Source organism: Cryptomeria japonica, chromosome 3, assembly GCF_030272615.1.
Source record: "Cryptomeria japonica chromosome 3, Sugi_1.0, whole genome shotgun sequence".
Classification (NCBI taxonomy): Eukaryota; Viridiplantae; Streptophyta; class Pinopsida; order Cupressales; family Cupressaceae; genus Cryptomeria; species Cryptomeria japonica.
This window is the reverse complement of record NC_081407.1, coordinates 597,954,181-597,968,115: the sequence shown is the minus strand read 5'-3', so window position 1 is coordinate 597,968,115 and position 13,935 is coordinate 597,954,181.

Below are 13,935 nucleotides of genomic sequence, written 5' to 3'. Positions count from 1 at the left end.
TCGTACCCAGGAACGGACTTGTATCATACGAGGCAACTTCAATGTTATTATTAATCAATTTGACAAACGAGGAGGCAAAGGTAAAACCTCTAGAGCAACTTTAGATTTTGTAGATTGGATTCATCGTAGTGGCTTGGTAGAGATTAACATGGTTAAGGATGCCTTTACCTGGAATAACAAAAGGTTAGGTTCTAGTAATATTGCAAAAAAATTAGATACATTCTTTTTATCAGGCAGTCTTATCAATTTCCCTTATACCTTATAAGCCTCAATCTTACCTTTTTCGGGCTCGGATCATTTCTCGATTCAACTTAACATTCTTTTGGACTCAGGACCGAGAAGATGTCCTTTCAAATTTGAATAAATGTGGTTGAAAGATGATAATATTCTTAGGCTTTTAGAGGTGTGGTGGAAGGAAGTAGAGGTTTCTGGGTCCAGGATCTTTAAGGTAGTCAATAAGCTTAAGATAATTAAGTAGAAGCTCATAATATGGAATAGGGAACACTTAGAGAATATATTTGATAAGAAGTCATAGGTGGAAGCAGAGTTAGTGGAAGTAAATGAAGCTGTTATGTTGAAAGGGATGGATGAAGCTCTGTTTCTTAAAGAAAAGGAACTACTTTTTGAACAAGAAAACATTCTAGCAAAAGAGGAGGTCTTTTGGAAACAAAAATCCAGGGAAACTTGGCTGGACGAGGGAGATAAGAACACTAAATTCTTTCACAATAGTGTCAAACTTAGGAGAGTCATTAACATAATCTCTAAGATTAAGATCAACAATGGCTCGGAAGTGGAAGATCCCAAGCTTAACTCCAAGGAGGTAGTAGATTTTTTTTCCAATATCCTCAACTTAGATTTGAGTCCTCACCGTTCAGACCAAGACAAGATTCTAAAATTTATACCCAAATTACCTAGTAAGGAATATACCCATGGTCTTACAACAAAATTCTCTTTATCAGAAGTAGTAGCAACTCTAATGCAGATGAATCCAGAAAAGTCCCCTAGTCTGGATGGCTTTCCAACTGGCTTTTTTCAAAATTGTTGGTCCTTCATAGGGGAGGAGGTGATGGGTGCTCTTGAAGGTATGAGGAATTCAGGCAATATTCTCATATAAATCAACAATACTTTCTTGGCCCTCATCCCAAAGAAGGAAAAGCCTGACTATTTTGATGAGTTCAGACCAATTGCACTATGTAACACCATCTATAAGCTTTTTACTAAGACCTTAGCTAATAGGCTTCAAAAACTCCTTGCTCTTTTGATCAGTGAAGAAAAAATGGGTTTTGTTCATGGAAGGTCTATTTATGATGGGGTCATTATAGCTCAAGAGGCCATACATTCTATCAAGAAGAATGGAACCCCTAGCATGCTTTTAAAATTATACATTAGAAAGGCCTATGACAAGGTGGATTGGAGATTCCTGTGCAAATGCCTAGAAGCCTTTGGGTTCCCCTCTTCATGGATTAATTTGATATTTGAATTCATTTCGATGCCAAAATTCTCAGTGTTAGTCAATGGTACTCTAGAGGGATTTTTAAGCTCATCCAGGGGTCTAAGACAAGGAGATCCTATATCCCCTTTTCTTTTCATCATCATGGCAGAATCACTGGGCATAGCTATTTCTAGAGCCAAGGAAAGTAATCAGATCTCCAGAATAAGGATAACTAGCAACTTAGATCCAACTACACACCAACAATTTGTGGATGATACTATTCTATATGGGCCTAGAAATATAGGGGAATCCAGAGCTTATAAGCAGATCCTAGATTCTTACTCTAAGGCTTTAGGACAAGAAATTAATCCAACCAAATCTGAGGTCTTCTTTTTCAACACCAGGGAGTGCTTACAAAAAGACATCTACAAAGTTTTGAATTTTAATATGGGTAGGCTCCCTTGCAAATATCTAGGTTTGCCCTTGGATAAGGGTAATGCATCTTCAAAGCTATGGGATTCAGTGATAGACATGATTAAGAAGAAGGTAGCAACCTGGAAGGGAAAGTGGCTATCCTCTGCAGGCAGAGCGACTATGGTTAAATCGGTTTTGGCATCAATCTCAATCTATCAGTTATCATGTATTAACCTCCCACAATCCAAAAAGGAAGAGTTGAGTAAACATTTTAGGTCTTTCTTCTAGCGGGGTACTGGGGATAAGAAGAATATCTCCCTCATGGCTTGGGATAAGATCTGTAGGGCAAGGTCGGAAGGTGGCATAGGGATTAAGAATATTAAGAACCAAAGTAGAGCGCTAAAGAATGTTTATATTTCCCCACCTCAAGTGGTCTCAAATCTTATTCCACAAATATCTCAGTTGTAGGGACCATACTAGCATCTTTAGGGAAATTTCTCCTCCGAAAGGATCTCGCATTTGGAACTTTGTGCTCAATTGTAGAAAAATAATCTTAGATAAATTAACTTGGAACTTGGGTAACGGTGAGGAAGCCCTTTTCTGGGCTGATTCTTGGGGAGGATTCAAGGCAGTACATAAGAGTGCTAATCTAGAGACTACTAAAGTAGTGCTTGAATCCACTTGGGGTAGGTATGTCAGGGATTACATAACGCCAATTGACAAGGATCTAGCTAAGGGTTGGGAGTGGAAATCCCTAGATCATTTGGATATCCCAGAGATGGAGAAACTTAAGCTTCAAGACATCCTGAAGAATATGAAGGTCTCCTTTAACTTGGGGACGGATGCTCTTGTTTGGGATGGATCGAAATCGGGATAATACACCTCTAAAGATGGTTATAACCTTTTTATTAGTCAACAACTCTCCTTCCGCACTTTTGTCCCCTCAGTTTTGTGTTGGGACAAGATGTGTTTGTCAAAGGCAAGGCTGTTCTCTTGGTTTTCCCTCCAAAATAAGATTCTTACTACGGATAGATTCAGGAAGATAGACATTGAAGGTCCCAGCAAATTCCCTTTATGTGAGAAGGCAGAAGAAGATAAGGATCATATCCTCCTCAATTGTGATTCTGCCTCTCGATGCTGGCTACGGTTATGTAACAAATTAGGATGGAGCTCTGATTTCCCTAATTCCATTCTTGGTATGTTTCAGGCATGACCCATTCTTCATCAACGTTCCCTTTTTGGAGGTCTATGGAAATTGGGCCCTTCTGTGATAATTTGGGAGCTCTTGAAGGAACATGATAGGAGACTCTTTAAGGAAAAGAAAATGGACTGGCTTCAACTGGTGAATAAAATTGAGGCCTTAGTAGTAGAAACTCTTAACAGAAGGACATTTAAATTTCCTACTAAACTTTTTGAGATGACATATTAGGATGAGAAAATGAGAGGTAGATGGTCGGGTTTGAAGATTCCTCCCTTTGTAGGAGTGAGAAACTCTAATAAAAAGGAGTTAAGAGAGGCTTGTAAATGGAAGGTCCCAAAGATGGGTTGGGCTAAGATTAACTTCGATGGAGCATCTCATGGGAATCCGGGTCCAGCGGGGATAGGATGTTGTGTGCATGATGATGCTGGGAGGGAATTAGCTAAGTTGGCCAAGGCCATAGGTATTGAATCCAATAATAAAGCAAAACTTTTAGCTTTAGTTGAAGGCCTTCTCTTATGTCAAAACATGGGTATTAGCGAGCTTGCCATAGAAGGGGACTCAACTATTATTATCAATGGCCTAAGAAAGGGTTTTCTTCCTAATTGGAAGCTAAATGTGATTTTATCAAGGGCTCTAAGCCTTCTAAAGGTTTTCAAGAAATCCACCTTCAATCATATCTACAGAGAAGGAAACTCAAGGGCGGATGAACTAGCCAATGTAGGGGCTGATGGGCGATTTCTAAGTTAGGATAGGTCCCTTCTCACAGTCCTAAGAGCTTGTTTTAAGGATTAGATTTCTTAGGTTAGCTGTTCTTTGTTAGTTAGGATCTTGGTACCTCTATGGGGTTCTTTCTGCAAGCCATGCTACCCCGTTTAGAATGAAGGCTGGCATGTTAGGGTCAGATGGTGAGGATTGGGCTTAAGATAGTAGAGAAAGAAATTCTCTATTTTAGATGACTGTCCCAAATCTAACTCTGAGATCTTTGCTATGTTATAGTCTCAATTCTCCTTTTAAACATGGATAAGTTGGATATCTATGTAGGGTCTTGTTATGCCTAGCATATCCATTTCCCCATTTGGTTTCCTTGATTTAAAATATGGACCCGCTTTTTTTTTTAGTTTCTTTCTTCTCTTTTTGGTGTCGACCTCAAAACTCCAGAGTCCCGGAGTCCCGAGGTCCCTTTTGGTTTTACCTCGGAACTCTAAAATTCTAGAGTCCTGAGGTTCTTTTGGTTTTGCCTTAGAACTTCAGAGTCCCAGAGTCCCGAGGTCCCTTTTGGTTTTACCTCGGAACTCCAGAGTCCTGGAGTCCTGAGGTCCCTTTTGGTTTTACCTCAGAACTCCGGAATTCCGGAGTCCCGAGGTTCTTTTGGTTTTTGCCTCGGAACTCCAGAATCCCGAAGTCCTGAGGTTCCTTGCTGTTCTAACCTCGGAACTCCAGAGTCCCGAGGTCTTGGGTCTTTCAACCTCAGAACTCCAGAATTCCGGAGTCCCGAGGTGGCTTTGGTTTTCCCCTCTATCAACCCTGGAACCCCAAAGTCCCGGGGTCATGTTTATGGTTTTCGTACGGAAGGGTTTTGGGAGGCTATATATATGAGATAATGAACTTTTTGAGTTCATTTGTGCATTCAGAGTTTCTCCTCCCTAGCTCCAAGTCGCGAACCTCCACACTCCCGAGCTCTCTTTCTTGGCGTCTGTTTGATTTTCGATTCACCAGGTTGGTGAATTAGTTTTCTCTCCTTGTGTTTTTCTTGGTTTGATGTCTTTTCGTGTTTTTGTTCTTTTTGTTTTTGTTGTTTGTAGGCACGTTGTTGTTTGTAGGCGTGCCCTAGCTTTCCACCTCGGAACCCCAGAGTTCCGAGTTTCATGTTCCAATCCACCCCGGAACCCCGGATCCCCGGAGTTCCAGGTTTCTTGTTCCATTCAACCCCGGATCCCCGGAATTCCAGATCATCCCAAATCTGGAGCTCGGAACCCCGAAACCCCAGAGTTTCGAGCCCTTTTCCTTTTTGCTTACCCTGGGACCCCGAAGTCCTTAAGTGTATCAAGAATTTTGTTTAATATTGAGGACTAAAATTTGTGTTTTGCCTGCAGGTTACAGTGGTTAGATGGACTCATCCGCCAACAAGAGAGGTAAAGAAATTGACAGACTTCCAGCCACCATGAAGTACCAATATCAAGGACAGGTTCATGTTTCGAAGCTAGATGATCAAATTAGATGGGTCACGGACACCGAAGTGGGACACATAGAGATTGGGGATATTGCAACCCAATTGGATAAACCTAACCTAGATGCTCTCCACCAAAGAATAAAGAGGTCGGGTCTTGTGGAAGCTACTATATTCCCGTAGTCGCTTCAAGCACCAGAGTTTATAATGACCATCGCTCCATTCTACAATCTAGAGACAAGAAAGTGTATGGATGCACATGGAAAGACTGTTATTGACTTGTCACCGGATATGCTAGGGTTCATCTTTAGAATCCCAACTAGGGAAGAGGCATTCTTATTAACAAAAGAAGAGGCCTTGAAAACATGAAACAAGAAGGTGTCAGCTAGCAAAAGACACATGAATACCAACTGGTTGGAAGAGGAGAGGAAAACATGACTCAAGGCTACAGAGATCCTGAGGGCAGACTTCAAAGAGCCTCAGAGGAACTTGATTATCATGCTCAGCAGGGCCTTCGGCAAGCCTGACTGCAAGCATTTTCACCCTTGGATGTTCCAATTTATAAGTACGATATTGATAGGAAAGAAGTACTTTGATTGGCCGCAAATCCTTTCCGACAACATTTGTAAGTAGATGAAGGAGGTACAGCACACCCAGAAGTTCTTTTTCATGTCTTATGTCATTTGGGTAGCTGCCAGAGCCAGAAAGTTTCCAGGCCTATAGGTAGAAGGGCAGTTAGGAGAGAAGGAGGGACAAAAGAAGATATGGGAATATTATTCCCAGCTCACTCTAACAAATGTAAAGACACACTTCAAGAGGGTTAATGATGCCTTCATCTTCCCTATAATCATTAAGTTGACTAGAGACGCAAGATATCATATAAGCCCAGAAGCCATGGCTATTATCCGAGAGTGGGCATGTTGGTTCATCCAAAACCCACGTTCCACTTACATCAAAGTTAGTGGATTCACAGGGAATCCAATGTTGTTTCCTCATTATTGCAACGATAGGATAATCCTGCTTGAGTATGTAAGACAACTTCTTGGTCTCCCATCACTACTATCTTCTAAACATAAAATAGGTATTGACTTCTCGGTGTCCATTGGGTACTTTGCCTGTTCTAAAATACAAGTGGCAAAATTGGCCGAGCAAGAGCTTTAGGATTTGAACCTGAAAGAATATAAGCATACTAGGGAATTTTATGATCCCTACGGGAAACTTAAACAAGCTATGCCTAAGGCATATGAGGGGCATAGGCCCAGCTTGGAAGACTTTTGTGCCAACTTGCAGGACAGCTTTGAAGTCAGGGAGAATAATTATAATAGGTTGTCCGTGCCACAGGTTAGAGACTTTGGTATCGAGACTAACCTCCCTAAAGACCTGAGGGATGATGGAGAGTTACTCGACCCAATTTATAAAGAATCAGGGATAGACAAGAGGCCCCTCTCCCCAGTGAAATGGTCTACAAGCGAGGATACAGATATGGAGAAGGTCTCCCAAATAGTCATCAATAGGACTAAGAAATGGTTAGGCCAGAGGGTCAGACCCAGTGCATCAAAAACAAAATAAAAAGAATCCACCTTAGGGGTGCCGCAGTCAAGAGGCCATAAAGAATATGCTCGAAAAATGAGGTCAGCTTCAAGATAGAATACCTCCACTGACCCAGGTGAGGAGGACAAGTCTCAGGAAAGCACTAAGGACTTGCTAAAGAAACTCCAAGAAAAGATGAAGGAGTCTAAACTAGTAAAGAAGACTGCAGACCTAGGCGTGACCGATGGGCTAGGCATCGTTCCACTTGCTAGAGTTCTCCCACCAAAGATTGCTATAGGCCATACTGGAGGAGAAGATACTCAAGAATAGGAAGAGAACCTGGAAGCCACAAAGGAGGTACCTTCTCATCCACCCTCCACAGGTACAACAAGTCCTTTGGGCATCGCTACTCCCGCACCACCATTTGTTAATGTATCCACAGGGCAGCCCGAAGTGCAAGGTTTTACATCCACTACTGAGAAAGTGAAAATTAGAAACGTCGAGTCTGACTCTGACCAGGAGGAAGAGGATCTCGACCAACAACAGCCTCTAGGTAGTGAGCCAGAAGGAGGTGAAGCAGAGGATATCCTGAATGAAAGGTTGATTCTAACTCCTCAAGACCAAGAAGACTTGCTTAAGGATATAGAAGCCGGGCAAGCAGAGATGGAGCTAGGGAATAAAGAAATGGCATTCAATGAGGAAGTTAGTGGTAAGCTAGGAGAGTTACACAAACAACAAGCTCTCCAAGCTGACTTAGCCCGCCAAATTTCATCATTCCAGGTTCCTAGCCAAATGGGAGCTGAAGCAGAGGAGCAGGTAGAGGAGCAGGAAGAGGTGCATGTTATAACTGTTCAGATTGTATCACATCAAGGTGACAAAGCTGAAGATATACTAGAATGGTTAGAGTTTACCTTTGAGAAGAAAAAGAGAAAAGCAGAGCTTCCCAAGGTTACTCTACAACAAACAATCACTGAGGAACCACCAAAGATCAAGAAGTTGAAGACGATTCACCACTTGTCAAAAACTAGTTTCGGTGAAGTGATTGCAGATGTGGCGGTTCCATCGCAAGCCGAGGGACAAGCTTCTCCCAAATACCAAGTATCACAGGTAAACCTAGGTAAGCAGACCAAGTGGGGAGAGTTAGATACCTTGGAACTAGCCACAAGCGTTGTCAGAGGGCGTGTGGAAAAGGAGCATAGTTCAAATGTAGAACTTAAAGTGTAGCTTGGGCAGTATAAACATCTCTTGGTAGAAATGTGCAAACCTTTGGACTCTTATAGGACAAATGACCTACCTCATCCTTGCCAGAAGGAGATGTAAAGGCACTATTAGAGGTGAGACGAGTAGCTGCGGCCGCTAAGTCTTGGACTCAAATGAATGCAGCCAAAATTAGGTTGTTTCTACAGGACACGATGGAAATATACCATAAAGCGGTACAGGCAGGTGGAGCTTTGGCAACTTGTTCCACACATTGGGAACGACAGGAGAACACCTTTAATAAATAGCTCCAAATTTTGAAAAAGATACTACGGTTAGGAGAAGAGCTGATAATAAAAGAAGACCTCTTAGGAGGAGATAGTTGTGAGAATTTATAGTCCTACATATACATTTTGGAGATGAAGGTAGAGATGTATCAATAGTATGTCAAGGAGAGGACTAATATTTGGGATCCTCTTCTCAGAGAGATTTTGTCATATGAAGACTTTGTAACGAATATACTAGGGCCTTTTGGCCTCAGAATGGGTGATACTGGAATAATGGACTAACAGCAAGTTTTGAATCAATGGGATGCATATGAGGCACAAAACTTAGGACCTGCTGCCCAGTTCGATGCTGCCCTTATGAATAGATACACACAGTTGATTACTCAGTGCTAGGAGGTGGCGGATACGGTAAAGGAGTTAGAGGAACAAGGAGTACATGCAAAGGAGACTTTGAAGAAGTATAAATTTAGAATTAAGCATGTAGCCAATCCGCTAGTCCAAGCAATTGCATGCATAATTGAAAATTATAAGGCATTTACCAAGAAATAAGAAAGGCTAGGCACACAATTGCTAAAGATAGCAAAGATTTTTCTTGATTTTGAAACTGCTCTTCTTACTCAAAGTTCCAATTTTGAAAATCCTACATGGTTACGAAAACGTGGCTCACTCAGCATGGTCTTCGTAGTGCTCATGCAGTGTCCGCTTCATAGTTGTTAAGTGGAGTGTCCAGGCAGAAACTTGCAAGTTAACTGTGACTCCTAATTTTAGTTCTTAATTTAGGGTAGAGTTATTTCCTAAATAATAGGGTGAAAAACTTCTATAAATTGAGAAGTTGAATTCATTTGTAAGGGTCCCCAAATTGATGATTTGTGGCCCACTTAGAGATTTTTAGAGATTTTTGCAGATTGTTAAGAAGTTTGAGTTATTTTTGCTATACATTCATGGAGATTAATATGAAAAGTAGCTTGTAGATTGCCTAATTTACATCTATATTCTACCAAATTGTTCTGTGTAATTGGTAACGTCTATTATTTTGAGTTAGCAACTGTGTGGGAGAAAAAGTGACACTAAGCAAGCATGCCCTAATCCCACTTTCAACCACACACTTGTGGAATATGAAAGAGCCTAGAGGTATCACACAATTGGCTACTTCTTTTTGTGGAAGAGAGAGAGCCATGGGCTACCTATTAGGATTTCTATTCCTTTGTTGTAATTGAAAGATAGAATGATGCAAGTTCAATTCCTAACCCCAAAATGCAAATATGAACTAATGACAAGATTGCAGAATTGAACTTAAACAATGGAAAGCTATAAACACAAGGACAAGACAAGAATGTAAATGCGTACCCGGAGTTAAAATCTGAGTGAAAATGTTCGGGATGGGGGTGTGAGCACCACTGTCCTAATTCTGCCCCTGAAACTGCTCCAGAAACTGTTGTTTTGCACTCTGGAAAAGCTGTCAAAAATGCTGAAAATGCTATCTGTCAGGAGGACCAGGGCGCCCAGCGCCCCTGTCCTGGCAGGACCAGGGCGCCCCACGCCCCTGTCCTAGTCTTTTGCTCTGAAATTTGGTGGGAAGGTTGGTCTCAGCCTGCTTCTCCCGGATCTGCAACCTGCGACGTTGTCCGAGTCCCGAAACCTGCACTTATATCTAAAAAGGGTATGGGCGGCTATATAGGGTTTTGCCTTAGTCAAACCCCTACTTCGGTGATTTCCACCTCCATGAATAGCCAAGTTGTATTGTAAAATGTATTGTGTGTGCAGACCTAGTGTGTGTGCAAGGTCCTTAAATGCAAGAAAGCAAACTAGAGCAACCTAGAAAGTAAACCCTAATTGCTTGTAAATGATAATGTAAATGCTCTAAATCAAGATGCAAAGTGATCTAAAGCATGAATAAAGGATATATTGAAGCTTATGCAAAGACATGAAAACAACATGAAATCATACCCAACCCTCAAGGGAGGAGTACAAGCCAATCTTCAGTCGGTAATCTCCTATTGTTCTTCAATGTCTTCCAAGCCCTAAATGGATGAATGAAATTGATGAATGCTTGATAGAAGGATGTTGAATGTTGTTGAAGTCTTCAAAGATCTGCTCTTTCGCTGCATAGAAGGTCCTTGAAAGCCAAAATTTGGATCCTTTCAAATGAAGAAAGAGAGCTCTTATGTAGGAAACCCTAGATTGTAATTTCGTCTTTTGGCCGACCTAGAGATTGAATATCCTGCCAATTTCTTGGGGTTAAGCTTTATTTTCTGATTGGATTGTGCTCCCAAAATTTCGGGAAAAATGTCCAGGACCATGTGCACTCCAGGCGCCACGGTCCCGACAACTTTTCACCAAATTTTCAGGGCCGTCGGATATGATGATTTTAGAGAGAATCCCGAAGTTACAGGTGATTTCGAGATGTTTTGACCCCGAAACCAAGCCCCCAAGTTCGAAATAGGACTTAATTAGGGTTTTTGATTGAGTGATGTATTGGAAGAATAAAATGAAAGGGGCACACTTTAATGAAAGGGCCCAACTTTATGATATGGGAGATGATAAAATAGAACCTTAGACCTAATTAATTTGATTAATTAAGTGCTAAAGGGGAAATGCAATGCAAAATGCAAAATGCGCCAAGGCGGGTGCTAAACTAGGTGTGAAATTGTACCACCCTAGCAAGTGCGTACAATTTACGATGCTACAGCAACATGGTAATATTTTTGTCTATTATGATATGAACCATATTGCGCATGTCAATGGTGTATGGGAATTACTGTGATAGGCCATATTGTTGATGATTCTATGTCCACAGATTTGTGAAATTGATGATTTTGCAGGTTTTATGGAAGTCCGTTGTTGAATGCTAACTTGGATAATATCTGATAATTGCTCAAATTATAGGGAGCTAATTGAATAGTTTATTGAGTTGTCATTGTATTGATCTTTATTGTTATTTTCTTGTTTCCCTTACGCTTCGCATTTTATTTCCCCAGAGAGCCTTAAATCATAAAATACAAAAAAAGAAAGGAAGTGCAATTGTTCGTAAACCCACGAGATTTAGTTCTAACCAACAGGCCCCTTTATAGGTATAACCACATCAACCATTGAGTTATCCATCACCGTCGAGACCTGACTATAGAGACCTTGGGGTAGTGAGTTCTTTCAAACCCGTTACTTTTCAGGAGAGGTGGTGAGTGTTTGCATAAACTACCTAACTGTTGGTGGGTGTGTCAAAACGCTTGTCAACAGGTCTTCTACTTTATTTTCTGATTCTGTGTATTTGTCATGGTTCGGGATTAATACTCATAGTTTCATTTATGTGTGTGTGTGTGTGTGTGTATATATATATATATGTATGTATGTATGTATGTATGTATGTATGTATGTATGTATGTATGTATATATATATATGTGTATGTATATATATATATATGTAGATATATATATATATATCTACATATATATATATATTGTATATATGTATATATATATATACAAATATATATATTCTCAGATCTTCTATTATTCACATGTTTATATATATATATATATATATATATATATAGGTACATATGTATATACGTATATCATGGATATGCATATATATACAGACATACATATTGGTGCAGGAGCACCTAGTCATGCTTTACTCTCCATTTTTAGTATTTTCATGCTTAAGTGTTTGTAAGTCTTGTAATAGGTTTTGAATGTTGTCATAGGTTGTGTTTAGTCTTTTCATGAGTGTTTGATCTTATTTTGTGCTTGAGAGATCACATTTTGCTTCTTAGAGCTTGAATTGTCAATTTTGTGCTTCTAAGCCAAAAAGGGCTAAAAAGTGAGAAATTGCCTTATAGGCATAGAAATGGTTGGGAAAGTTTTGAAACATGTTTTGTGAGTGATTTTAATCATTCCTAAGTGTCTAGGAGGGATAGATAGGTTAGGTTTCTCAAAAATGTCATTTGGAGCAACAAAAGTTGCTTTCTAGTTTGGAAAAGTTATCATTTTTAAGACAAGATTGTAAAAGAAAACCTCCTACAACTGCTTGTCCATATAGGGCCTCATAACTGACTCATGACGCTATGAATATGCCTCCCTCTTCTTTGTATAGGGTTGGCATTTGTATTTGAAGACATTCTCAATTAAAAATATCAAGAATTCTGGCTTTTTAATGGTTTTTGGACACATTTTCTTGTGACAGTCCGTGTTGGACAGTTCCTTTCTGTACTGTACTTGCTCAAGATTGTTCTTAATTTAAATTGAAGGTATTTGATGTATTAGTTTCATTTTTTAGGCATTTGGAAGTTGATTGTATAAATTAGTTTCATTTTTGGCCTTTGTCTGCCCTACCAAGGGTTTGGGCCTCAAAAATGTATCAACTTGTCTAAATGCAGGTTTGGGCTCCCATGGATGGACTTAGACAAGTTGTATGGTACATGTATAATGTAAATATTTCACATTTTGGCTAGGGTTGTGAGAAAGAAGAGTTTTTGAGCATATGCTAGGCGAATTGGAAATGGATTTGGCTGGCAATGTGAGTAAAACCAAACTTGTTTATGCTCAAGACCAATTTGAGTAAGAAAAATTGAGGCAGAGGTCTGCACTATTATTTAAGGGGTTTTGGATGCATTTGGAGTTTAAAACAATGTACTTTTCATCTTGCAAGTGAGTTGAAGTAGGGGTTGGCAGCAAGTGCCCAATTTTGGGAAATTAATGTCTTTGTGAATCCAAGTTTACTTTATGAACACATTCATACTTTGGCATATTGTGAAGGGTAAAAAAATATTATTGGAGGTTGATATATGCATTGATGAAGTTTTCTATGGTGATCTAACCTTGTATAGTGCACGAAAAACAATGGTTTGATAGTGACAGTGCTTTTCTTAAACATTTTAATGTTGTATGGCAAGTGTTTGGTGTAATGACAGTGCAGGGAAGAGTTAGAAAATAGTTCAAAGTGATGGGGCGGAGATTATAAATGAGCTTGGAAGCTTGGTGTGTGGCACAAGAGTGACTTCCTTTGTAACTTGGTTGAAACCCTCTCAAACCTTACTTAATAGGCTAAAAACATGGACAATAATTCTTCCAACTTCCCAAGGGCTAAAACCATCAAAATCCTTGAGCTTACACCTCATTGACACCATCCATGTCATTTTTTGTGAAGGTTGTGGTTATCGTTACCCTCTGCAAGCAAATTTCACTCAATTGGCCCTCCATGGGCTAGTAGCCCTTTTTAGCCATGTTTTCACAAATGTTGAACCCGATTGTTCAAATGATCTATGAACCTTCCTAATTTGTCTAAAGCAGCTTTATTACACACAAAGGACCTAATTAAACCAATCTGGATAGTCAAGACACCATTTTGGGGTGTGGACCTATGTTGGAGGGTTTGAGTAACCTTGAGTAACTTAAGGAAGCAAACTAGAACAATGTTGCATAACACACAATAGGGTGATTGCTTGAGGAGAAGTGTGGGTGTTGGAGTTTGATGTTGCCAAACACAAATTGAATACAATATAAAAAGCATAACCTTGGGTCCATTTGACAATTAGACCAATTTAGGCTCATTGAGTAACTTCTCATTTGATCTCCCTATCACACACACACACACACACACACACACACACACACACACATATATATATATAAACTAAGCCTTAGGCTAGTCTTGGAAGCTGATATCCGCAAAACAATGGGGTAATAATTACTTTAAATGATAGAGGGA